Below are 26,065 nucleotides of genomic sequence, written 5' to 3'. Positions count from 1 at the left end.
GGCAGGTTTCCTGCTACCTGGGTTTCATTCCAAACCTGTAGTTTTAGAAAATAATTCATCTGACCTGGTTGACTTTTTGGAAACCGTTTCATACGTTTCCCTCCCTTTTCTGCGTCCTCTTCTCAAACCTCTCACTATGTTCCCTGCCCTAACAGCAAAAATCAACGATTGCTTTTCAAATCCTTCAAATTCTCCTTTTTAGGGGAACCTAAATGGGTAGGAGACAGAAAATTCTATTTTTTAATAGTTATGAAAAATTGTTTAAATATTTTTTTAAATCTGTAAATAGGCACCATATGTAGCTATGGAGTGAGAAGATCAGTCACATCCAGGTTCTGGTTTACTGTTTATCGCAGACCCCTCTACGCGTTGGATTTACAAGACTTGTCTTTCTGAGAGTCAACCTTTATATCCGCATCTGCAGGACCCTACCCCAAATACCGCTCCCTCCCAGGCTTTGATTAGGCCATTCATTATGTTCAAGGAGAGCAGGTAAAAAAGACAGGTCACATAAAACCCAGGTTTCCTGGCCATTCAGTGTCTGGAGATTGATTCCCTGGCCCCTTTATGTGCACACAGCACCCAAGAAAAAGCCTATCTGGGAGGTGATGAGCAGGGCAAATGTTCTGGCCACATTGCCTCTGGACCATTCTTCATCCCTGTCCACCCTCCTCTCTCTGCTGACTCTAGTGACCCTAATAAGAGTCAGTACTTACTGGGAATTTTCATATGCCTGATATTATTCGAAGCACTTTACATGTATTCCCGCATTTAACGCTTACGACACCGAGGAGGTAGTTGCTGATCATTATTATTGTATATTTGCAGAAACTAAGACATACCAGGAGTTGGGCTGACTGCTATCAAATTTCAGGAACTTCTTTCAATGGTTCCTTCGGCCGTCTGCGTCATGGGTAGCCAACCCAATGAGAACTGACATTTCAAGACCAGGCTTGAAACAGCAAATTTGAGATGTCTCCTAAATTTGCCCCGTCCATTCATTCACCCACAAAAACTCACTGCAACCCTGATTCAAAACACTTACTTAAACACAAACCCACCCACCCCCCAAAAAAAAAAAGCTTTGGAAAAGTTCTGTCTGACCCCACAGAGATATCTTTGGATATTCAAGCAAAGAGAAAGAAAGTGAGGCAGAATAATCAAGAAGAAAAAAGCCCTCTAGTCTGCTGGCTAAAACACTCACTCCACAAACTGCTTATCAGGTGCTTTTTTTTTAATCAAGAAAATCTTGAGAGATTTCAGCATAAAAATAAAATTCTTTCGTTGGAGGCTATTTTCATATTCCTTTAACACCGAGTAACACCCTCACCTTGTAGCTTTTGATTTCTTTTTTTAACAGATTCTGCCATAAGTCAGTCCACGATGAGTGTTATCATACTACCCTGGATAAGATACTCTGAGCTGAGTTCAGCATCTTGAGGAATAGAGGTATGCCCCGGAGGAATGCTCTGGATGCTATGGTTAATTAACTAATTTACTCAATCAAGTTTAACAGTGGTTTTAACTTTAATGAGACCATTACATTTTAATATGGAAATAACAGCCTTGTATCCTTAATAATCCCCACCGCCCGAAAATCCACCTCCCTCTTCCGTCCACCTCACACAAGGATTGATGTGGATTCTTGACCCTGAACGCTCAGTGAGTGTAATACCCAGAACTTGTAATGCACGAGTGCGGGGCCCCTTACAGACCCAGCCCGTGTAAATACCGTTCTGCCTCCTGGTCGCCCCCGATGGACGCTCCAAACGCACCCAGCAGTTGTCAATGGTGAGAGCCAAGCACTGTCACTTTGGTAAGAGCCAAAGCCCTATCATGGGCAGAGTCCTTTCTAGATGAACGTGCAGTGGGGGCTTCTGATACTGAAAACTCATGTGAGTGAGGAAGGAAGGCAAGGCCACGCCAGAAGGTCCGAAAGGAGAGAAACAGAAGGAAGCGCCCACGCGGGCAACCCGGGTTTCAATTTCCTCGGGGGGCCCACCCCTTGGGCTACCTGTCCCCAAACTGGGTTGCATTTCATCAGGCTCCTCTACAGACCAGCAAATCGCTAATATAACAGCCTTCCATGCTCTTCCTGAGAACTTTTATTATTCCAGATACAGTACTTTGGAGATTAACTGCGCAAAGTTTTACAAGACCATGAAGGTAATGAATCATGAATCCTGTAAGGGTAAACCCAACACGCAGAAACCAAGTACAGCTGTCTTATATTTGCTCTGTGTGCATTTTGCTACCCGTAATTTTGTCATCAATTTTCATCTTTTGTTTAAACATATTTGTCTTTTGGACAAGATAGGTCATATTTCATAGGTTTGATGAATTTTCTCCTTGGTCCAGTTTTACAGAATTTGCACTTAATTAATTGCCCAACCTTTAATTCGACAGACTGTTTTTAATGGCTATGTAGTTTCAAAAGCATATACACAGTGGAATTTCTAAAAAGTAATTGTTTTTGTGTCACTTCCAAAGAAAGTCGCAATTATTAAAATGTGTAAAGAATTTGTCAAATGTGCAATGGGCAATAATTAGGAAGATATCAAATAAACCTTTAATGGATATTTTTAATTTGGTGTTCAGCAGGAATATTTAAATAATGCAACAAAATATGTCATTTCTCGCCTCAGGACTATAGAAGCCAAATCCCAATGTGAAAATGCACCTTTCAATTGCATAGACTGGGTCGTTCTGGAGGTGACACTCATAAAAGATTTTTCTAGGTCTTAGCAGAGCCGTAAAGCAGGAGCCCCTCATCCGGCAGACAGCACAGAATCCAAAAATCTGCCTATCAAAAGCATCATCCAAGCCACAGGGCTCTTCTGTGCCTGGTAAAAAGCAGGCAGAAAAAGAGAAGACAAAGGTCAGCCCTTGTCAATTCTTTATAAATGTGATGGTGCTGGGTGTTCGCAGGGAACTGCTATGTTTCCCTAGCAACTTTGTGTGTGTGCAGATGCGTTTAGTACATTTTTTCCCCTTGTTATTTTCAGACCGTCTTCTTGTACTGCGGAGGATTCTGAATGTATTCTCTCGGTTACACGGGCCTTTTTATTAAGGGGATTAAGAGCTGACATTTTGGGGAAGGGAAGTTTGCTGAACTGGGGGCGGTCAAAAGTCATCTGTTCCTTTTCCTTGTTTATTAGGGGCAGGGAAGGGACATGAGGAAATAACGTGCCCCACACTCGGCTCTTGGTTCATTCGCCTGCCACGTTTATTGGGCGCTTATGCATTACCCAGCACGGTGCTGGGCACACAGCAGGGGTGTGCAAACTTTGTCTGCAAAGCTCCAGACAGGAAACATTTTAGGCTCCGTGGCAGCCAGACCGTCTCTATCACAAGTCCTCACCTCTGCGTCTGTGTGTTGCAGCAGCTGCAGACAATCCATAAATGAATGGGCGTGGCGGGGTGCCAGTAAAGCTTTCCATATGGACACTGAAACCTGAATTTCGCATAAGTTTCACAGGTCACGAAATACTGTCCTTTTGATGGTTTTTTTTTTCCAACCATTTAAAAATATATAAAATGTATTCTTAGCTTCTGGGCCACACAAAACAGGCAGCAGGCCGGATACGGCCCGCGGGCCATGGTTTGCTGACCCCGTGTGCAGAACTGGGGGCGGGGGGGGGGGTGTGCTCTCACGGGAGTGACAATATGGACACAGGCAGTAGAGAATGCATCAACAAGATGACATCAGGCTCCTGTAAGGGACATGAAGGAATTAAGACCGGAAGATGTACTGAAGAGTGTCTGAGAGGTGGAGGTTACTTGAGATGGGGCCGGCAGGAAGGCCTCGCTGGGACCTAACCAAGAGCCTCGCTCGCCTAGGCATCGCTGCGCAAACCGCTAACTCCCTAAGTCAGCTGCACTTGACATTAATTCATAGACTCACGCTGCAAAACACAGAAAACAGAAAACAAAGCAAGCGACTCACTCGACCCTGTTTTCAAAATTGTGGAAGGTAGGCATATGCTGGCAAGAATAATCAAACCTGTTAACATTACAGATTTCCAGGGGCTGTGCGGAACACTTAATCCCCAGGCACTAGGAGATAGGAGTTTTAAATGTGCAGCACCCTTTTTCGAAGCAGCGGGGGGTTCTCTCACTGGAAATAGTGCCATGACCTCAGGTCAGTTGTCGCCTCTTTTCACTACTCATAGAGTTGAAACCATGGCGCCCTCTCGACTTCCAAAAACTTGAAGTGACTGGGCCCCCTTTATCTACATCTTCTTGAACTACGCAAACCTTCTTTTTCAAGGCTGCTAAAATGTTTTTTTTCAACAGAGATGAATTATCTTCATGAAAGTTCTCCTGGAGAAAACAGAATCATAAAGGGACTTGGCACTCAATTCATCTTTTGGGGACAGGCCAAAGGTGAACAACATTTCTCCTCGTTTCCTAATTTGCTAGCTAATTTCAGACACAACGTCAAAGGATTTGATGGTAGTTTTTATGTTACTCGAACGGTTTCACAGTAGACCATCCGACAGTTGTGAGACAGGAAGCTGGTGCCAGGGTGGCTATTAGGAGGTGAATTTTTTTTTAATTTTTTTTAATGTTTTTTTATTTATTTTTGAGACAGAGAGAGACAGAGCATGAGCAGGGGAGGGGCAGAGAGAGAGGGAGACACAGAATCTGAAGCAGGCTCCGGGCTCTGAGCTGTCAGCACAGAGCCCGACGCGGGGCTCGAACTCACAGACGGTGAGATCATGACCTGAGCCGAAGTCAGACGCTCAACTGACTGAGCCACCCAGGCGCCCCAGGAGGTGAATTTTAACTCCAGGGTTCTCACTTGGAATTGCCTTTTTGGGGCGACAGGGCTTAAAGAGTAATTTGATTGGTTTGGTGGGTTGGTTCCTTGGTTGGTTTTAATTCAGCAACCATCGGTGGTCCTTTTAAAGGGCTTTGCTGTCTCCTACACAGAACTTATATTTCCACTCCTGTGCTCTTTTCCAAAATCAACATTACCTGTGTAAGGGTGTGCATGCGCACACACACACACACACACACAAATACACCTGCAGTACACCTGGAGAATCTCCAGATTCTCTTGAGAATCTATGGCCATGAGACTTTCTAGAACCCACTTGACACTTTCCTCCTTTTCAAAGTATTTCCACTACTGTTAGTGGAAACCATAAGAATTCTTAAGACCTGCATCCTCAGCCTGGCACCTCACTGAAGGTGGGACCTCAGAGAAGTTACTCCATCTCACAAAGCTGTTGTTAGAATCAAACAAAATGACCTATGTGAAAACAACAGGAAAACTACAAAATGGTAAAATGTTTGTAGGTATTCTCGTTGCTACCCCTATTGTGATATTAGCAACACTTGAGGCTCCCGTTTGAATGAGACCATGTTTGTGTGTGTGTGTGTGTGTGTGTGTGTGTGTGTGTGTGTGTGTGTGTGTGTACGTGTTGACCTGTTGCCTTTAACCAAGTTCAAATTCATCTGTAAATCCCCCAAGAATACAGAATTAGGTTTGTCACTTTGTCCCTGTACTGTGCACAGAGGAGCCTCCAAAATGGGTTCCTTAACTGAGACACCACTCACAGCCAAAGAACTTTCTCACTCATGAGTGCCGTGCATCCCTACGCATAACGCTTGCCAGCAGTGAAAGAGGGTGACTCCCCAGATTCCTGCTTTGAAATAGGGCTCCCACCAGGATATCACTCCGAACCCAAGTCCCAGAGATGTTTTGTGAAGTGTGTCCGTGGCCAAACAACAGGAAGTGGCAGCCTTATGGGACCGCTTTTACACAGTCATGGGGTGTGGGGTAAGCCACTGGGTCACAGAACTTCTGCTAAAGGTAAACATCTTCTTTCACTCTGGGGTCTCACAAATCCACTTGAACAACGATGCTGGCTTTCCACTAGCAACTATTTACATCCCTGCCCAACTATCTCTTCAAAGTCGCGTTGGAAAACACTCAGGAAGAGTGTCCTATAAACTAGGGTTCATCAAGTCCATTCACTGGACTACCACAGGGATCAGCAAACTCCGACCCAGGGGCCAAATCCAGCCCACTGTCTGTTCCCTACGGCCTACAAGTTAAGGATGGTGGCTATTTTTTCAGTCGTTTTAAACTTTATTGACATATAGAATAAGGTTTACGTAGCTTCAAAAAGTTAAATAAAATGTTTCATGCCCATTAATGTTAGTATTTTTAATACTCACTAATTTTTTGCATTGGCTTTATAATTTTCGTAGACAATGTTGAATATTTCAGAAAAAAATAATGCTTTGAAAACACAGAATCTAATTTCCATCCACATTTCCGTGGATTTTTACATTAATTTTTTTTTTCAATCGCAGTATGGTTGACATGCAATGTTACATTAGTTTCAGGTGCACAACGCATCACGAGGGGAGCCGCCATCTGTCCCCATACGACACCGTTACGATACCATTGGCCCTGGTCCCCATAAGCTACCTCTCTTCCCCCTGACTCGTTCTTGCCGTAAGTGGAAGCCTATGTCTCCCATTTTACTTGACCCATCTTGCCCGCCCCCCCCCACTCAAGAACAATTGTTATATTTGTCAATGGTTGAAAAAAATCAAAAGAAGAGTCCTATTTCGTGACGCACACAAGAAAAACACATGAAATTCAAATTTCAGTGCCCATAAGCAAAGTCTTTTGGGGGACACAGTCATGCTCATCTGATTGTGCGGTCTATGATCCCTTCACTCTACAGTGGCAGAGTTGAGTGGTTGGGAGTTAGTCCTCAAAGCCAAAAATACTTACTATCCGGCCTTTTACAGGAAAAAGTTTGCCAACTTCTGGTCTAGAGCACTACTTTTTAAAAATGACAGAGAAAGGGGGCACCTGGGTAGCTCAGTCGGTTGGGCGGCCGACTTTGGCCTGGGCCATGATCTCAGGGTTTGTGGGTTTGAGCCCTGCATGAGGCTCTGTGCTGACGGCTCAGAGCCTAGAGCCTGCTTCGGATTCTGCGTCTCCCTCTGTCTCTGCCCCTAGTCTGCTCATTCTCTCTCTCTAAAAAATACACATTAAAAATTTTTTTTTAATGACAGAGAAAGGAATTGAAAATACCAGAGTGTATCCCATGTGGGAAGGAGAACTAGCATTCTGTGGAACATTCACTTCAACACAATGTATGTATATTATGTATGTGCGCACATGCTGGGTCACAATATTGTATCCCTCACTATGAATCACAGTGCAAAAATTTTTTTTCAATGATACTGGAAGCAGATTATAACCTGCCTATGTCTTATGCTTACAACTCAAAGAGGTCTGGTACCATTACGTAAGGTAGCTAGATGGTGAGCAGGGAAGAGTAGAAAAGCAAGTCTGACTAGCAAATTCGTGTAGGGGCACCTGGGTGGCTCAGTTGGTTAAGCAGCCAGCTCTTGATTTCAGCTCCAGTCATGATGTCATGCTCATGAGATTGAGCCCCACACCAGGCTCTATGCTGTGTGTGGAGCCTGCTTGGGACTCTCTTTCTCCCTCTCTCTTTTCCCCTCCCTCACCCATGCATTCTCATTCTCTCTCTCTCTCTCTCTCTCACACTCTCTCTCTCACTCAAAAATAAATAAACGTTTAAAAAATTCAGTATTCCACTAGCTATGTCTACACAAAGCATCTCATTTCAGATTCTTTCCCATTAAGGAACAGATGATATTTGCCAAAAAAGCATTATCAGTGATCTATAGAATATTCTCCCATACACTAGGACGGTTTATCAAAGACTACTTACACACAATCAGTGTATATTGTTATGGTTTCTTTAAGCTCAGAGAGGGCTCCATTCCTAAAGTAACTTTCCATCCACCCATCGAACACACAGTCATCAAATCAGAAAGACGAGGAGCAGAGAGATGCGGGTAACCTGCGTAAAACCACCCCAGTAACGATTATACTAAGTAATAATTATTGTAATAACTAAAATGATATTTATTCAACACGTGCTGTCAGGGATTGTACCAAGACAATTCAGCCCTCGAAACAATGGTATTATATGGGGTAGTTAGCACCCCCATTCTCCAGATAAAGATACTAAGGCACAGGGAGTTATTCGGCCGCCCAGGAATAACTCGCGAAGGCTGCCCAGGAAGTAAGAAAATGACATGGAATTTGAATTCTGGCAACAGGATCCTCAAACCTGCCCTGTTGACCATTTCATTATACTTTCGTGCCACTCTTACATCCCATCAATTCATGTCTGCTGGAAAAAAATGAACCAGTTGAGCAATAGAGCCACAGAATGTACATTTTACTATGGAAATTGTTCTATAGAGATAATGCTACAACAATCAAAATAATAAACACCACCGCTGATGTTAACGGGAATTCGACCGTACTGATGCTGAACTATCCCCAAATTTGAATTAGAGAGGCAGAACTCAAATTATCCCTTTTGCCTGGTACGTAGCCCGAACGACATATTTTTCTGAGAAACATTTTGTGCTTCCTAGCCTCCTCATGCCCACATGCTGCCAGGTGAGAGCTATAGCCTTGCTAACGTGATCCATCAGAAAAATCAAGGGGGAAAATAGTCATGATCTGATATACTGGGCACTCTTAAATTACAGCACAGCCACCCCCCGTATAGTGCAGGGGAAGACAGAAATGCGGTGACTAAGCACATGGCAGGCTGTCACGAATGTGAACTGGGGAGCGGGGCGGGTCACTGAATCATGTCCTAGCACCTCCGCACATCCATCGAGACACAAGGTAGCCAAGCCGGCTTGCCCGAGATGAAAGTCTGAGTAATCCGGAGGAGGCTGTAATTCTTTATAAAACATACACTAAGTAGTTTTGTTGACGCTTACATGACATTTCCAAGGTGGTTGGGAAACCAGACCATTTGTTACACAGAATCTAGATCAATAGAGTGTGTGGAGGAAGACGAGCAATGCTTAAAAAATAATAATAATGATTTAATTGAACAAGGGTAGCATAATTCCAGGCCTCCAACGTCTCCAATTTTATGTTTTAAATTCGAGATCGAAAAGAATGGAAAAAAAATCACAGCAATATGGCACGGCACCCAGAGCCCAATTCTCTCCTTCGATACCATTTAAAGAAGAGAAGAAGGTATTTTCGTCCCATTAGATAAATATATATATATAAAATACAGAAATGGTCAACTGCTTTTATCCCTGCTCTTTTCTTTTTCTTTTCTTTTTTTTTTTTTTTTTTTTTTTTTAGGGGCTGTCGTCAGCGTCACTCTGACAGAAGCCTGAAAAATTAACACATCACTAGGACTTACCATGTAAGATTTAACTTTTGATAAACAACAAAGTGGGTTACTGCTGTGCTAGCTATTTTTAATCCACCTTGTGAGTGTGCTTTTTTTATTGCTTTATACAGCATATCTGATTCCCTCTAAAGCACCAACTAAAAAATCTATCCAGCTGTCATTTGCTGCCCGGTAACATCTATCATCACACAGCCTGGCAGGTCTAGTCTATGAGGCAGAGGGGAGAGGAGACAGGAGGCAGAGTCAAGGACTGTCACATGGGATGGGAAAAAAAACTTGTCACAATTATTTATGGCTCTTGCTGGGGCACATCATAGGACACATAAGCCTGTTTCAGTTTCAAGCACCCCTGCACGGCTGTTCCCTTGTCGAAGTTGGACGCAGGCAGGTCTGCTTTACACATACAATTTCCTGAACAATGCCAAGCACTTGGGAAGTGACAGTGACAAATACTGGGGTTGGTGGCTGTAGCTCTGCGGGCTGCTATGAGCACGCGGGTGTCAGTAATCAGGAGAAGTACCACGTGAAGGCCCAGGGCCTCCACTCCCCTATTCCACTCTTCCTGGTGAAAGACTTCCTTCCTCCTCATTGCTTTTAACTGCTGGGCACACGTGTTTAGACAAACAGGAGACGGTGTGTTGCAGCCGTATTTTATTATTCGAGGCCGTATTCATCCGAGGGCTTCCATATTCACCTGTTCCTTCCCTGACCCATCCCCACACACCCAGAGGGAGAAACCAATCCCAGGGGTTCATCCCAGACGGTTTCACGTCCGCTAAATACCCAGGCTCCTGAGCAGTTGGTTCAATTGAGGTTCTGCCTCCGGATGTTTTCTCAACAGCAAAGGCCGGATCCGATGGTAATTTTGTCCGGTTCTGTCACCTAAGTCCTGCCGTAAGACCTTTTGGTCTTTGTAGCCTTATTCGGGTCTACCCTTTGGCCCTCTGGAGGGACTCAAAGGCGACTCCATCAACATTCTCTCTACCCAACAGACCCTGGCAAACCTAAGAGCTGAGCTTGCAACGTTTAAGATAATTAAACATAAAATGGGGGTCCGGTCCAATGAGTGACTCTTGCACACTTTATGACTCCAGCACGGCCCGACATTAACCTAGGTGCCCACACAGAGCCCTCGGGCACCTTGGCATCGCCTGCCCGGCCCCTGCTGATGAAAAATGGCAAAGACCCTAATTAAAGATAATAGGGGCAGAATGGCCCTGGCAGCCAAATCAGAAATTAATAGGGGAAGAAGAAAACCTGTGAATAGAAGTATCCAGGAACAGTGGAATTGGTCCAAGTATCTGTTCAGAAATTGCTAAACCCAGGTCACCGGAGAACTTCACGTTCCCTCTCTCACACCCAGCTCAACTCACGGGGCAATACCTATCATTAGGATGCAGACTTCACTCAAACATGTACAACTTCTATCCCTGGCATTTTTAGAGGGGAAAACAAAACATGTATTCAATCGATATTTTTTGAGTAATGATGGGCCAGGTGTGGGGATAGAGCGGGGAACACGAACAACATAATTTCTGTTTTCATGCAGGTTTTTCCATGATGCCCCTCTCGTTTACAGAAGTGAGCGGTGCATGGCAAAGCAAATACAGGGTGTAACAGAAAACACACTTCACGCAGAGACCTGCCCCGGTCTGCAGGATAAGGGGTCCCTCTTGGGAAATGGCGACGAAATAGATCTTTGAGGATGCATAGGTGGTATCCGGGGTGGCGACTTGAATGAGTTACTTAGTGTCTCCACTGGGAAGATGAAAGGAACTCAGGTAGGTAAGGAAGCACCACCTAACCTATGAAAGGGTCAGGTTGTTGCCAAAAGGAGAAAGGGGACAGATACCCTAAATGTCACCAGAGGGGCAGATCAAAGGCTGTGGAGTCAGACAGTTCAAGTCCTGACTCTGTCACTCACTCCCAGTGGGTGCTGGGCCACGATTGAACCTTTGTCCATTTCCATTGCTTTGCCATTAAAATTGAGATAATAGCACCTGATTAATCAACCAGGATGACACATGTCAACCCTCTGACCCCCTTACAACTCTCCCTGGCAGATATGCAAAAGCTCTCGGTGAATCCAAGTTTGCTCTTCATCGTTACAAAGAAGAATGGAAGGCGGGGCGGGGGGGAAACAGTGTGTAATTAAGAATCATCGACAGAGAACCATCCAGAATTGCAACATAAAATGGATAAGCGTACCTTGTTATTTGAGCAGCACCGACGGCTCAGTAAACATTCCCACATTCTTGATCTCATTCAGTCCAGCAGCAACCTCCTTAAGCGAGAAAGATGGGCGCTTCCATTTTCATCTAATAAATGACAAACCATGAATCAAAAAGTGACCTATTCAAGATCTTCCAAATGCTGGAAACAGGTCTGGCCTGCTCTCCAACCATGAAGTCAAGGCACCGTGGACCGCAGGCTGCGCAGACCCTTCTTTGGATAGGGATCGGACTGCTTAATCCATAGCCAGGGACAGAAAACTGTGGCTCAAGGGCCAAATCCTTTTGTTGTAAATAACATTTAATTGGAACACAGCCATGCCCATAAATTTACATATTGTCTATGGCTGCTTTTACTTACAATGGCAGAGTTGAGTAGCCATAACAGAGATCAACCAGATGGACAGCAACACTGAAAATGTTTATTATCTGGGTCCTTTACAGAAGCATCTTGCCAAGGCTGATCTACACCACGTGTAATATGACAATTCCAGAGCATGTGTTGCCAAAATCAGGGTGGAAATGTGCTCGCTTCGGCAGCACATATACAAAATCAGGGTGGAATTGGGTACTTAATATGAATTACCAGTGTAACAATTCATCGAAACAGGTTTATTACCAAAGGCAAGGTTTTCTGATAGTTTTAAATGCCTATACTATCGAGGGATGCCTAGGTGGCTCAGTCAGTTAAGCATCCTACTTTGGCTCAGGCCATGATCTCTCGGTTTATGAGTTCGAGCCCCGCGTCGGGCTCTGTGCTGACAGTTCGGAGCCCAGAACCTGCTTCGGATTCTGTGTCTCCCTCTCTCTCTGCCCCTCCCCCACTGGCGCTCTGTCTCTTTCTCTCAAAAATAAACATTTAAAAAAATTTAAATGTCCCTACTATTTAAAAGGGACTTACAACTGAGTTTTGTGGTATTAAAAGTTATTACTAATTTGTGGTTACATTTTTTTTACAATTTTACTCTATAAAGATATATACATATATTGAATAATTTACAATGAAAATAGACAACGCCTGGGATTTGCTTTAAAATACACCAGGAAGGGGCGTATGGGTAGCTCAGTCGGTTCAGCCTCCAACTTTGGCTCAGGTCACGACCTCATGGTTCGTGAGTTTGAGCCCCACGTGGGGCTCTGTACTGACAGCTCAGAGCCTGGAGCCTGCTTCAGATTCTGTCTCTCTCACTCTCTCTCTCTCTCCCAAGATAAATAAAAAACACATTAGGGGCGCCTGGGTGGCGCAGTCGGTTAAGCGTCCGACTTCAGCCAGGTCACGATCTCGCGCTCCGTGAGTTCGAGCCCCGCGTCGGGCTCTGGGCTGATGGCTCGGAGCCTGGAGCCTGTTTCCAATTCTGTGTCTCCCTCTCTCTCTGCCCCTCCCCCGTTCATGCTCTGTCTCCCTCTGTCCCAAAAATAAATAAACGTTGAAAAAAAAAATTAAAAAAAAAAAAAAACACATTAAAAATTTTTTAAAATACACCACGTAAAAAAGGCAGATGGGGCTGGGGATTAGTGAGGTGAAGATGGAATAAAGGTGGAAAAATGTCAGTAACGGTTGGAGCTGATTGATGAGGTACAAAAGGGGATCATTCTACTTTTCTCCTTACTTAATATGTGTTTGATAATTTCCATAATAAAAAGTTAATATTTAAACAGGGACTTTCAAAAGGCCAGATTAACCCTTTTTTAAAAAAAATCTCATCTGACTATAACAATGCATATTTTTATTATTGCAGAATAATGTTTATTATCTGCAGATATGGCCCAAATAATCAGCCACGTGATTTGCTTTCCCAGCAAAAGGAGACCCAGTGAACATTCTACAAAGAGCCCATTGTTCGTCCTTCATCTGTGATGTTCTTCCCTCCCAGCTTCTAACCTGCTCTCTGCTCTTACATTTGTACATTTTTCAACATGATATTAAATATTTAAAGAGTCATTTAGGGAACTAAAGTTCACTGTGGTTTGATGTCTTGTAACCACAAAATAACGTTGTTCTACGTGATCTTTCGCGTCAACAGAGACCAAAGTACTTTCGTCTACACGTGGAAGGTGTAACCCTATCTAAGTCACACGGTTCAGGTGAGAGTACATTGGGCTTATGAGCCATTGAACAGAGTGAAATTAAAGTCGCAGCTGCAATTTTCTGTACATTAAGTATTAGATTCTGCACACGTACATCAATTTTGTTGACTGATGGAAAGAATATTGTCTTACGCTTGAGATTTTCCCCCTTTTTGTCAGTGTGGGAAACCCTACAATAATAAGCATTCGCCTAAGGAAACTGAATATGGTTAAAATCTTCAAATCATCATCATTTATCATCATCTTTATCATCATCTTCTTCTTCATCATCTTTACCATCACCTCCTGTATCATTCACATGGGATTAGCAATCTGCCAATCACACATGATTTCTTTTATTCCTCACCACTCCTTGCGATAAACTGGCGTTGCATCATATGTGAATTCAACCAAGTTAATAGGGAGAAAAAAGCAAAAAATACAAATAGCAATCTAATAGCATATCTGACATACTATAAAATTATATTTTGCATGTGTGCTGTCTCTTTTATAGTGTACTTTATTTTATGCATTGCTATACATTTACAAACACCTAACCTATACTGTGTAATTGTATACATAAAACCAACAGTACTCTATTTAATAGGTGATAGGGGAGTTCTCAAATAATAACATTAACTATATCCAATTTATAGCTTCTGAGTTAATTTAAAATCTGAACTCTGGGTAAGCTGTGACTTCACCGTTTTATTACACCTATTGTATAGATACGGAAAATGGAGTTTAAACAGCTAAGTATCTGGCACAAAAACAGACACTCAGATCGATGGAACAGAACAGAGACCCCAGAAACAGACCTACAAACATATGGCCAACTAATCTTTGACAAAGCAAGAAAGAATATCCAATGGAATAAAGACAGTCTCTTCAGCAAATGGTGCTGGGAAAACTGGACAGCGACATGCAGAAGAATGAACCTGGACCACATTCTTACACCAGACACAAAAATAAACTCAAAATGGTTGAAAGATCTAAACATACGACAGGAAGCCATCAAAATCCTCGAGGAGAAAACAGGCAAAAACCTCTCTGACCTCAGCCACAGCAACTTCTTACTCAACATGTCTCTGGAGGCAAGGGGAAACAAAAGCAAAAATGAACTTTTGGGACCTCATCAAAATAAAAAGCTTCTGCACAGCAAAGGAAACAATCGGCAAAACTAAAAGGCAACCGACAGAATGGGAGGAGATACTTGCAAATGACATATCAGATAAAGGGTGAGTACCCAAAATCTATAAAGAACTTCTCAAGCTCAACACCTGAAAAACAAACAATCCAGTGAAGAAATGGGCAAAAGACATGAATAGACATCTCTCCAAAGAAGACATCCAGATGGCCAACCGACACGTGAAAAACGGCTCCACATCACTCATCATCAGGGAAAGACAAATCAAAACCACAATGAGATACCACCTCACACCTGTCAGAATGGCTCACATTAACAACTCAGGCAACAACAGATGCTGGTGAGGATGGGGAGAAAGAGGATCTCTTTTGCACTGCTGGTGGGAACGCAAACTGGTGCAGCCACTCTGGAAGACAATATGGAGGTTCCTCAAAAAATTAAAAATAGAACTACCCTATGATTCAGGAATTGCACTACTAGGGATACTGTATCCAAGGGATACAGGAGTGCTGTTTCAAAGGGGCACATGCACCCCCATGTTTATAGCAGCGCTATCAACAATAGCCAAAGTATGGAAAGAGCCCAAATGTCCATCAATGGATGAATGGATAAAGAAGATTTGGTGTGTGTACATATGTATATATATATGATGGAGTATTACTCGGCAATCAAAAAGAATGAAATCTCGCCATTTGCAACTATGTGGATGGAACTAGAGGGTATTCTGCTAAGCGAAATTAGTCAGAGAAAGACAAATATTATGTGACTTCACTCATATGAGGACTTTAAGAGACCAAACAGATGAACATAAGGGAAGGAAAGCAGAAATAATCTAAAAACAGGGAGGGGGACAAAACAGAAGAGACTCATAAATATGGAGAACAAACAGGGTTGCTGGAGGGGTTGTTGGGGGGGGATGGGCTCCATGGGTCAGGGGCATTAAGGAATCTACTTGTGAACTCATTGTTGCACCGTATGCTAACTAACTTGGATGGAAATTAAATAATAAATTAAAAAATGATAAATGAAATGTAAAATAAATAAATAACTTTAAAATAAACAAACAGCTAAGTAGCTCCTGTGAACATTTAGACATAATAATGGACAGATTGTGAAGTGGTCCTAAATCTGTCTGAGAACAAACCTTTGCTGGCAATCACTACACTCTCTTCTGAGAGTAGTTCACGCTGATAAAATACAGAGAGAGAGAGAGAGAGAGAGAGAGAGAGAGAGAGAGAGAGAGAAGCTAGGACTTTAACACCCTGTGTTTTGTTTGGTTTCAGTTAGCAAACAATAAGATAGGGAAGAGGGTAGGAGCAAAATCAGACAAACTAAAATAGGAAGAGTGGCGTTTCATGGGTGAAACATCTCAATTTGCTTTTCCACACTGTGCTGGCAGAAAGATGTCCAGTGATGAGGCGGTCCTTCTAAAGGAGTTCTGAACCTCTAATCAGTAGCAAAGCAGAACTGATTAAGACAACAGTTGAGAAGCTCCCCTACTCCTAATTCAGCCTCTGCCCAGAAGCCATCTTCCTTGTTTTTCCAATTTCTACGTTGCCACCTGCTTGTCTTCCTGTCATAGCAGAAAATTGTCACGTGAACTAGGCGAAAAGTGGAGAAAATACAGTCTAGTCAACATAACAGGACAGTCTGCTTAGAATTGTAATGTTCCTTTAAAAGAGAAATCGTTGGGGTGCCTGGGTGGCGCAGTCGGTTAAGCGTCCGACTTCAGCCAGGTCACGATCTCACGGTCTGTGAGTTCGAGCCCCGCGTCGGGCTCTGGGCTGATGGCTCGGAGCCTGGAGCCTGTTTCCGATTCTGTGTCTCCCTCTCTCTCTGCCCCTCCCCCGTTCATGCTCTGTCTCTCTCTGTCCCAAAAATAAATAAACGTTGAAAAAAAAAAAATTTTAAAAGAGAAATCGTGCCCAGGCTGCGCCGCGTGTAGAATGTAGAGCTTTCCTGAGGTCTGTGATCTCCTGGTATCAGAAACCTGGAGGACGTGTTCACTGAGTCAGTATTTCCAGAATTGGGCAAATAAGAAAGTCGCCTGCAGAAAGACCCTCCACTGCATCAATGAAAGCGACAGTTCTGGAAGGAAACAAGTTGTAGGTTTGGCAGTAAATAATAAGCTTCGTGCCCTTAAATAGAACTTGGAATCATGTCTTCCCAAAGGGTCCTCTTGGGGCTTTGGTGTTTTAGTGACAGTTCAAGTTCACTCCTTTGAAAAGTTCCAGTGCAACCCCCAAGTCCACGATATCCCCTTTGAAATAGTATACCAAATTTAAACATGTGTGAATTATTCACTCTCTTCAGGCCCCAGTATCGAAACATTTTTATTTAGAAAAAGAAAGAAACAGAGCTCAAATAAAATGAAGAGGAGTAATACAAGGAGAGCAGTAAAATTTGTCATTAAAGGAAGAACAGACAAGGCTCTAAATTTTCAAAGGACACAAAACACTCAACCTTTAATTTACTCATCGACCATGTATTTCCTCAGTGTCTACTATATAGAAAAGAACCGTGTCTGTGACCTCACGTACATACTAAAAAAGTTTCTCATATGCTTTTAATTTTCTTAAGTTCATCGGTAGGTGCTCAGAACAAAAGGCAGTGTCAGTATGGAATATTCCACCAATAGGATACCAAAGGAGCATATGCCCAGAAGTGTGAGGTAAAAGATACGAACCTCCTGTATATTGTAGGGGAAGGGTCTCTATTTTCCTCTTGGTATGAGCGACCCTCGATTTCATTGAATAAGGATGCATATCTGTGGTTCAAATAATGAAACAGCAATTGTTTTCATTGCCAGGGGTAAAACTGGCTATGCTGGACTTATTGAGGGTTGATAAAGGTCTGAAATCGATGGGAGAGTTGAGGAATCCTCAGGTGTCACTAGAAGCAACTTAAGTTTTATTATTAGCAGCTGTCGCCTTACAGATCAGTAACATATACCTAAGTGATTTTACTGTCTAGGAACAAATCTCCTGACTCCTGATAAAATTCAGAGCTAAATGGATGAAATAACAATTAAAAGAAAGAAAAGTAAATCTATTTACAATTTTTGAAGGCCATGAAGAAAAGAAGACTCTGCATATATTCCTAACTCTGACCATTGAAAGGACCAAGAGGCAGACATGACTCAGTAGCAATGAGCACACTGGGCACCAAATCTTGGTTTCTAAATGCCGTTCTCTAATAAAAGAAACCAGGAACCCTTGGAGAAATGGCTGATTCCGGAGCTGTGCAAGCAAAGTAACAGAGGATCCTGGAACATCCAATGGTACCAACACACCAACATGTCAAAAGGACCCAGGAGTCATCCTTAAATGATTCCCAGGTGCCGGATCTCAAATACTTTGAGCGTCAAAATAATATTTGTATTATTCAGTAAAGTATATATATACATAACAGTAAAATCTGTTGAATAAAATAGAAAACCACATGAGTCTGTAATGATTAAAAAAAAAAAAAGTAGATGCAGGGGCTGAAATTTTCGGAAGAATGGAATTGTACTAAGCAAAATAATGGTCCCAAAGATATCTATGTCCTAATCTCTGGAACCTGTGAATCTGTTGTGTTACTTAGCAAGGGGTAATTTGAATTGCAGAGCTTCCAGAAAGAAACATTGTCCTACCAACACCTTCATTTTAGCCCTGTACAACCCATTTCAGCATCTGTTCTAACGTACAGTATTGTATAAATCCCTGTCGTCTGAAGTCACCAAATTTGTGGTAATTTGTTAAGGCAGGAATTGGAAACTAATACAGAATATTTATACAGTTTCAGAGTCCCTCCTTATGGGATGTTTGTAAAGGAAAAATAGAGGGACACCTGGGTGGCTCAGTCAGTTAAGTGTCTGACTCTTGGTCTTGGCTCAGGTCACAATCTCACTGTTTGTGAGTTTGAGCCCCGCTGAGAGCACAGAGGCTGCTTGGGATTCTCAGTCTCCCCTCTCTCTCTCTGTCTCTACCCCACTCACACGCTGTCTCTCTCTCTCTCTCTCTCTCTCTCTCTCTCTCCAAATAAATTAATAAACTTAAAAAAATTTTAAAGGAAAAATAGTAACATTTTGGTGGTTAAACCTGGAAGACACCGCTTTAACTGAGTGATCACAGTTAATATCGCTAATGGTAACACGTGTTGACATCGTGTACCTCCTGAAGTGATGCACTGGGAAAGACAGAGCACCATTCCGGTGGAATCCTCCCCAATGCTGCACCACACTGGTCTACCCAAGACAAACCTTCAGACAAACCCAAGTTGCAGGGCATTCTACAAAATAACCATCTGGTACTCTTCAAATACGAAAGACAGTCGGAAAAAGTAACCCAGATCCAATGAGTCTAGAGGATAGAGCACACTAAATGCAATGTGGGATCTTGGATTCTATCTTGAGCCAGAAAAGGGGCCTCAGTAAGGCAGTCTGGAATTTCAAATAAGATCTGTAGGTTAGTACTGAATCAGTTTTAATTTTTGGTTTAGATTATTATACTGTTGTTTATGTAAGGTGTTAGCATTTGGAGAATCTGAGTAAAACAAAGGTGCCTTCTGGGAAATCCGTGTGCTATTTTTGTGATATATTAAGTCAAACCTTTTCTAAATAAAAAGGTTTTTTAAAAAAAATGTGGTAGCAATATTATGCTAATACGGTCTGGGTGTTCCAACTACCTTTTATTTTTTATTTAATTTTTTTAAACATGTATTCATTTTTGAGAGACAGAGAGAGACAGAGTGTGAGCAGGGGAGGGGCAGAGAGAGAGAGGGAGACACAGAATCCGAATCAGGCTCCAGGCGCTGAGCTGTCAGCACAGAGCCCAATGAGGGGCTCGAACTCATGAACTGTGAGATCATGACCTGAGCCAAAGTCGGACACTTAACCAACTGCCCCCCAACTACCTTTTACAGAACCCGTTCATTTCCCTCTTTAGAGAAGTCACTTCAGTGGGTGTCCACGTGTCTTTAAGTTTTGGTGATCTCTTTCAACCAGTCACCCAGGACTCAGCAAAGTGTTCTCAAGTATTATGACAAAAAGCAAATATTTGCGAAATCTGGGTACTTCACATGTATTAAAGTAAAAAAGCAAATATTTGTAGCATTCGCATGGAAGTCTTGGTTCTAGAGAGGTTTTCCCTAAAGAACAAATAAATGAGAAATACTCAACCAAGAATAAAAAAAAACGTGTGTGTGTGTGTGTTTGTCTCACACACACACATATATCCTTCCACTCCTGCCCTCTTCTAGGCCATTCTTCATATAAATTTTGAACCCTCAAATTTTGTCATATCACTCCATGAGTTTAAAACTTCTTGGTTTCTGGGGCCCCTGGGTGGCTCGGTCAGTTAAGCCTCCAACCTCGGCTCAGGTCATGATCTCACGGTTTGTTGAGTTTGAGCCCCGTGTCAGGCTCTGTGCTCACAGCTCAGACAGAGCCTGGAGCCTACTTCAGATTCTGTGTCTCCCTCTCTCTCTGCCTCACTCTCTCTCTCTCTCTCTCTCAAAATTAAATAAACATTAAAAAAAAAATTTAACCTTCTTGGTTTTTTCCATGGAGCACAAGGCCCCACAGGGCCATGCCCTGGTTGCATCTCTGTCTCACCGTCTACTATCTACACCCTCACCCACTAAGTCCCAGCACACGGGCCTTTGTTCTGTCCTTTCAGTGGGCCAAGTTCTTTCCCACCTTCATACTCCACACATACATTTCTTCTGCCTACAATGTTCTTCTTCTCCTAACCTAAGTAAATAAATTGCTTAAGGGCAGACAACTAACAGACAACAAAGTCAGGATTCCCATGCCCTGTTAATAAATCGTGGTTATTTCCAAAGAATGAATTATTAGCATTAAAAAGTATCACGTAGATCTATAATACTGATAAGGAACATAGTCTTCCAAAAAGATTTATATACACACCTGCATACACAATTAAAGCTTTTTTAACATATGAATTATATAGTTATCTATTACATACAAAAAAAAAAACCCAAAACATTTTGGAAAGATATATTCAATGGCATTACCAATGGTTAATTTGGGGTCAGCTTTACATTTCAACTTAAGAAATATTATGGCAATGATCTTAAACTGTGGCTAAAATGCCTTGTAAATGTTGAACTAGACTTGCCATTGAATTCGTCAACCTACCATCACCAGAAACAGCGGATGTGAATCAGCCATTGGATTCCATGTAGCTCTTTGCTACAGAGATGAAGGTGGGCGGGGGGGGGGGGGGGGGGGGGGGTCTCTTATGCTTCATGCTTTCATAGCAATGATGTATGAAGGCCATCAACATCTCCTACTGAGGGACCACCCAGAACACCACAAGGACTAGATGTGATCCCGTCAGGGAAGGCTGTCAGCCTCATCTGATTCTGAGATCCCAGAGCCGTCATGAATGTCCGTATTGTCCTCCTAACATAGTGAGCTCTTCCTCACCAGCCTTCACGGTGGTTGTTCTGACCAAACTATGTCTTTACATATCTCGGAAGAGTTGGTTCCTTCTCATCCTTCATCCTGCAGGTGATGTACTGCCCTTGAAAAGATACAGTCCACAACAAACCACATTCATTTTCTCTGGGAGCCCTCTGTTAGCACATGCATTCAACTTTAACCCAAATGAAAGTTAATCTTTACGAATGTAACTATTTAGTACCTTCTACTCGGGTGTGATGCTTAGACTTTAGGCCAGATGTCAGCCAATGCCATGCCTGCCATGTAAGAAACTATAACAATACATGACGGAGGCACCTGGGTGGCTCAGTCGGTTGAGTGTCCGACTTCGGCTCAGGTCACGATCTCGCATTCTGTGAGTTCAAGCCCCACATCGAGCTCTGTGCTGACAGCTCAAAGCCTGGAGTCTGCTTCAGATTCTGTCTCCCTCTCTCACTACCCCTCCCCCACTCACGTTCTGTCTCTCTCGGTCTCTCTCTCAAAAATAAACACTAAAAAAAATACATGATGTAACTAACGACATATAAGACCCTTTTTTATTTCAAAATCGTATCTTGCGTTGGGGATGGAACGGAAAAGAGGCTCTCACATCACAGGGCACACTTTCAGGGACTTGCACCAACTTTTTTGTTCCAAATAAAGTAACTGTCCAAAATAGGTTCTGCCATCTTCTGGCAAGGCACTATCAGATCATTCTGTTAAATTCCTCCCTAGCATTTATCACTGCCTGAAATTATCTTGTTTTTGTATTTGTATAAAAGTTGCTACTCAGTAGATATGTATGGGAAGGAAGGAAGGAAGGAAGGAAGGAGGGAGGGAAGGAAGGAAGGAAGGAAGGAAGGAAGGAAGGAAGGAAGGAAGGAAGGAAGGAAGGAAGGAGGGAGGGAAGGAGGGAAGGAAGGAAGGAGGGAAGGAAGGAAGGAAGGAAGGAAGGAAGGAAGGAAGGAAGGAAGGAGGAGGGAATGGAGGAAGGAAGGAAGGAAGGGGGGAGGGAGGGAGGGAGGGAAAAAGGGAGGAAGGGATTATAAACTGTGTGTAGGTTCCAGTTAAAGTAATTAAATTCAACAGACCACCAGGGAAAAGAGGAGTGACAGTACATATTGCCTTTTCTCTTTCATCTAGGAGTTTAAAATCTTTTCTTTTGGGGCGCCTGGGTGGCTCAGTAGGTTAAGCGTCCAACTTCAGTTCAGGTCATGATCTCACAGGTTCGTGAGTTCGAGCCCCACGTCAGGCTCTGTGCTGATGGCTCAAAGCCTGGAGCCTGCTTCGGATTCTGTGTCTCCCTCTCTCTCGGCCCTTCCCCCGCTCACACTCGCTCTCAAAAATAAACATTAAAAAAATAAATAAAATCTTTTCTTTGCTCTTCAGTGTGAATCATTTGCATTTTTTATATACATTTAAAAAATAGCTCTTTCACCTGGAAACCTTTAACAACTACTCCAATACTTTTCTCATTTTTTTTTTTTTTTTTTAGCCATGGATTCCTGTCTCTACACACAAAAAAAATTGTAGAAGTCCTATAAATAAAACAGATGACCCACAGCTGTTTTGGCCAAAGCCTGGGGTGAAAGTCTGGACATCCAAACCACTCAGCAGTCCCTGGGTTCCTGAATGCCTCCAGCATCCACACCTACCACTTGAATCCACAGAACAGTCTGGAAATCACTGAAAGCTGAAATGTAGAACTTTACTTTCAAAATACAAAAGAGCCTTAATTAAAATCGCTGTATCAGCAGTTCCACATTAAGCTTCCATTTTATTCCAAATGGTTATGATTTGATTATGAGCCCACTCAATCGGGTGGCTACGCTATGCTTTTTTTATAATTAGATAACAGAAGGTCTGAACACCAACAATATCCGTCTTAGCCATCGGTTTTGTACAATCTTTCTAGGCGGCACCCTGATACCACTGAAGTATGCTGACTTTTTTTTTTAACTTTTATGCAGATTGCATGTATAATAAATCCATGATACGCCTTAGCATTAGTTCTTCAATTTGAGGAAATGCTGATTTAAAACATAATTTAACAAATTATTCAGTCAAGCATAAGAAGGACAAAATTCTTCCTCCCATAAAATTTTCAGGGACATTTGGACAACAACAGCAAGAGTTTAGTGAAATTTGCTGGAAATCCTCTGGCTCTATTTTTTTTTTTTTTTCTCTCCCAAATATACCATTATGAAGTACAGACGCCCAAGCAGAGACTGTCCATTAAAAAGCATCTCTCTAATGCAATCTTTAACAAACTTTTCTGGAGCTACAATTATTACCTCAGAACCCACAGCATGAATTTTTTACAACAAATTTGATGCTATGTAAGAGGGATTGACAGGCCTGGAGACTGAAGTCTTCTGTTTAACCACAGGCCCGGGTGAAACACAGACAGAGGCAGAGAAAAATCTTCCCTGCTGCCCCGCCTCTGCTCCTCAGCCTTCCAGAGGAGACACTAGTAGGGAACAAGGGGCCGCGGTGGCTCACGCTGGGTTTCATCACTGCCATTTCATGGGCCCACTTTGCAAGGATGTAAGTTCCTATCCACGTGAGGGAAAGACCAGGGATCTCCCCACACCGACGCCCTTCCACAGACCAAATCAAAACCAATTGCTCAGAGCCCTGTGCCAACCCAAAGTGGCGTGTCACCAAACACAAAGAGAGAACCCAGAGCGGATGAGGACAGGACGCGTCCACGTCACTCCCGTGGAAGACAGTGCTAGAAATGAGCCTTCACGTTGATAGTGGAGCCTTGGGCGTTCTAACAGAAAAACTTGTTTCTAACCCCGAGGACTTGAGATGACCAAGTCCTGTGAATAAAATCTCAAACTTACCAACAGTTGGAGTCGAGACCTCTCCACAGGATTCCTCAGTCTCGCTCTATTGACTGGATTAGCTCCTTACTGGGGCAGGCAGGCTGTTGTATGTATTGTGGGAAGTTTATTTAGCAGCACCCCTGGCCTCCGGAGGAAGCCAAGAGCACCTGCCCCACTGTGGCAACCACAAGTGTCTCCAGACGTGGCCAGACGTCCCCTAGCACTTGAAACCGTGCCCCACTGAACCTCTGCTCCTGTATATTCCGGAACCAGTTCCATTTCTTCAACCCCGAGATAGGCACAGCTGCACAAAGGTCTCATTTATTTTTACGTTCTCTTCTTTTAACCGTAGCCCTAGGAGGAGAGTTCCAAACACATCGTGTGACAGACATGGTATTCTACACATAGCTGGGCTGGGCAGAATTTGGCAACGAGCCGTGGGCTCTGGGCTGTCTTCTGCCCTTTGTCGGGGGTGTCTTGCTGTTTTACAGTTGGTTGAATTATGCTTGGGTTCCCAGGCGGAGCGGCTGGAGGAGATCTGATGAAAACCACATTGTTTGGTTCACGGAATGTGATTTACACCCCCTAGATACTGGATTTTAATTTGTTATATATGTCTATTAAACTCTGCCTTCCTCCTCCCCTTTCTTAGGATGAAAAGCAGATTATTTAGTGCACAATCTAAAAATCGGCCGGTTATTAAATTTTCCTTTTCGTTTAGTTTTGAAGCTTTTATGCCTCTGAAACTTATTTACATGCTGTATATATTAAATAAAGTGTAATCCATAGTACTCATAGGATTCAAAAAATGATGAGGTACTCTTCCGTGGTCTCCAAGCAGCGTCTACCTGACTCCTCAAAAGAGGGAGACATTTATGGCATTGATCTACAACTCAGGGATCACTTCCCCCAAAGTGGCAACTTACACCCATATTAGGGAAGGACACAGAGGCAGAAACAGAAATGGTCCATATCTTCTAAATCACCCATGGCCATACTGACCTCTAACACAATAAAATATAGCCCTAGGAGATGCTAATAAGCAAAACGCAAGTACTTGTATATTATTGCATATATCATATATTACATATTTTATGTTTTATTCAGCAGCATGCTTAGGAAGCAAAGAGAAAAAAAAGACAGGAAAAGCCACAATACTACATTTTCAGTTATAGTTTCCTTGCAAAAATTAAGTCAACCTTTAGCATTCTTAAAAATAAAATGCACTAATTTGCATAATCATTAATAAAGTACCGGACTGCTTTGGTAAATATGACTGCCATATATTTAGTACCTACTATTACGGGAGGCATATGACATGTTTATTTATTTATTTATTTTTAACATTTATTCACTTTTGAGAGTGAGAGAGACAGAGCATGAGCAGGGGAGGGGCAGAGACAGAGGGAGACACAGAATCCGAAGCAGGCTCCAGGCTCCGAGCTGTCGTCACCGAGCCCGACGCGGGGCTCGAACTCACGGAGTGTGAGATCATGACCTGAGCTGAAGTCAGACGCTTAACCGACTGAGCCACGCAGGCGCCCCACGTGTTTATTTTTTTAATTCAATGCTCACAATGCCTTGGAATAGTAGGTATATTTAATCCTATTTTGCAGAGGAGAATAAAGGTTCAGAGAGGTTCACTAATTTTCCTCAGGTCACACCGCTAGCAAGGACCAGAGCTGGGATTTGAATCCAGTCTGGGTGACCCTATTGTGCAAGCTGGATCTACCTCATTAACCCACCTCCTTTTCTGATCAACTCTCTGAGGCATGAAGTTGCTTGAAACAAAGCCAGTATCTCGGGGAAAAGACCAGGTAAACCGCGTGCTTAGGATCTTGGGAAAATGCCATCTAAACAGACTCATTAGCATTTTTTTTTTATTTTTAAAAAGGTCCTGTTCTCAGATTCATAGAAATTAATAATGACATACACTATTTTGGTTTGCAAAACAGCAGAGTGCAAAACATTCCTGGTAATCTTGCTCCTCTGCTGCCTTCTGGGCGCTCGTCTTTCCACGGCTCCCCCTTGTAGTCCCGTCCAAGTTCACACGCATGTCCGCCCCTCCCCCCCCACCTCTCCCTCACCCAACCTCAAACGCCATGATGCAGCCTCACTGAAGCACT

General features: G+C 43.0%; 1 long non-coding RNA gene across 2 annotated transcripts in view; it reads right to left on the bottom strand.

Moving 5' to 3' along the window:
- Positions 1-26,065, bottom strand: part of LOC147582813 (uncharacterized) — a 394,038-nt gene that overhangs the window by 332,162 nt on the left and 35,811 nt on the right. Inside the window, exons 1-2 of one of the 2 annotated variants that reach the window (XR_015248789.1) lie at positions 23,958-24,539; positions 11,445-11,554 (exon numbers count right to left, since the gene is read on the bottom strand). This is a non-coding gene — a long non-coding RNA (uncharacterized LOC147582813). Of the gene's footprint in view, positions 1-11,444; positions 11,555-23,957; positions 24,540-26,065 lie in introns of those variants that run through there. The other variant, XR_015248788.1, reaches the window with a different exon arrangement.

This window comes from Puma concolor, chromosome A3 (assembly GCF_028749965.1).
Source record: "Puma concolor isolate L17-30 chromosome A3, mPumCon1.1.hap2, whole genome shotgun sequence".
NCBI lineage: Eukaryota > Metazoa > Chordata > Mammalia > Carnivora > Felidae > Puma > Puma concolor.
This window is presented reverse-complemented; position numbering and strand designations above follow the sequence as displayed.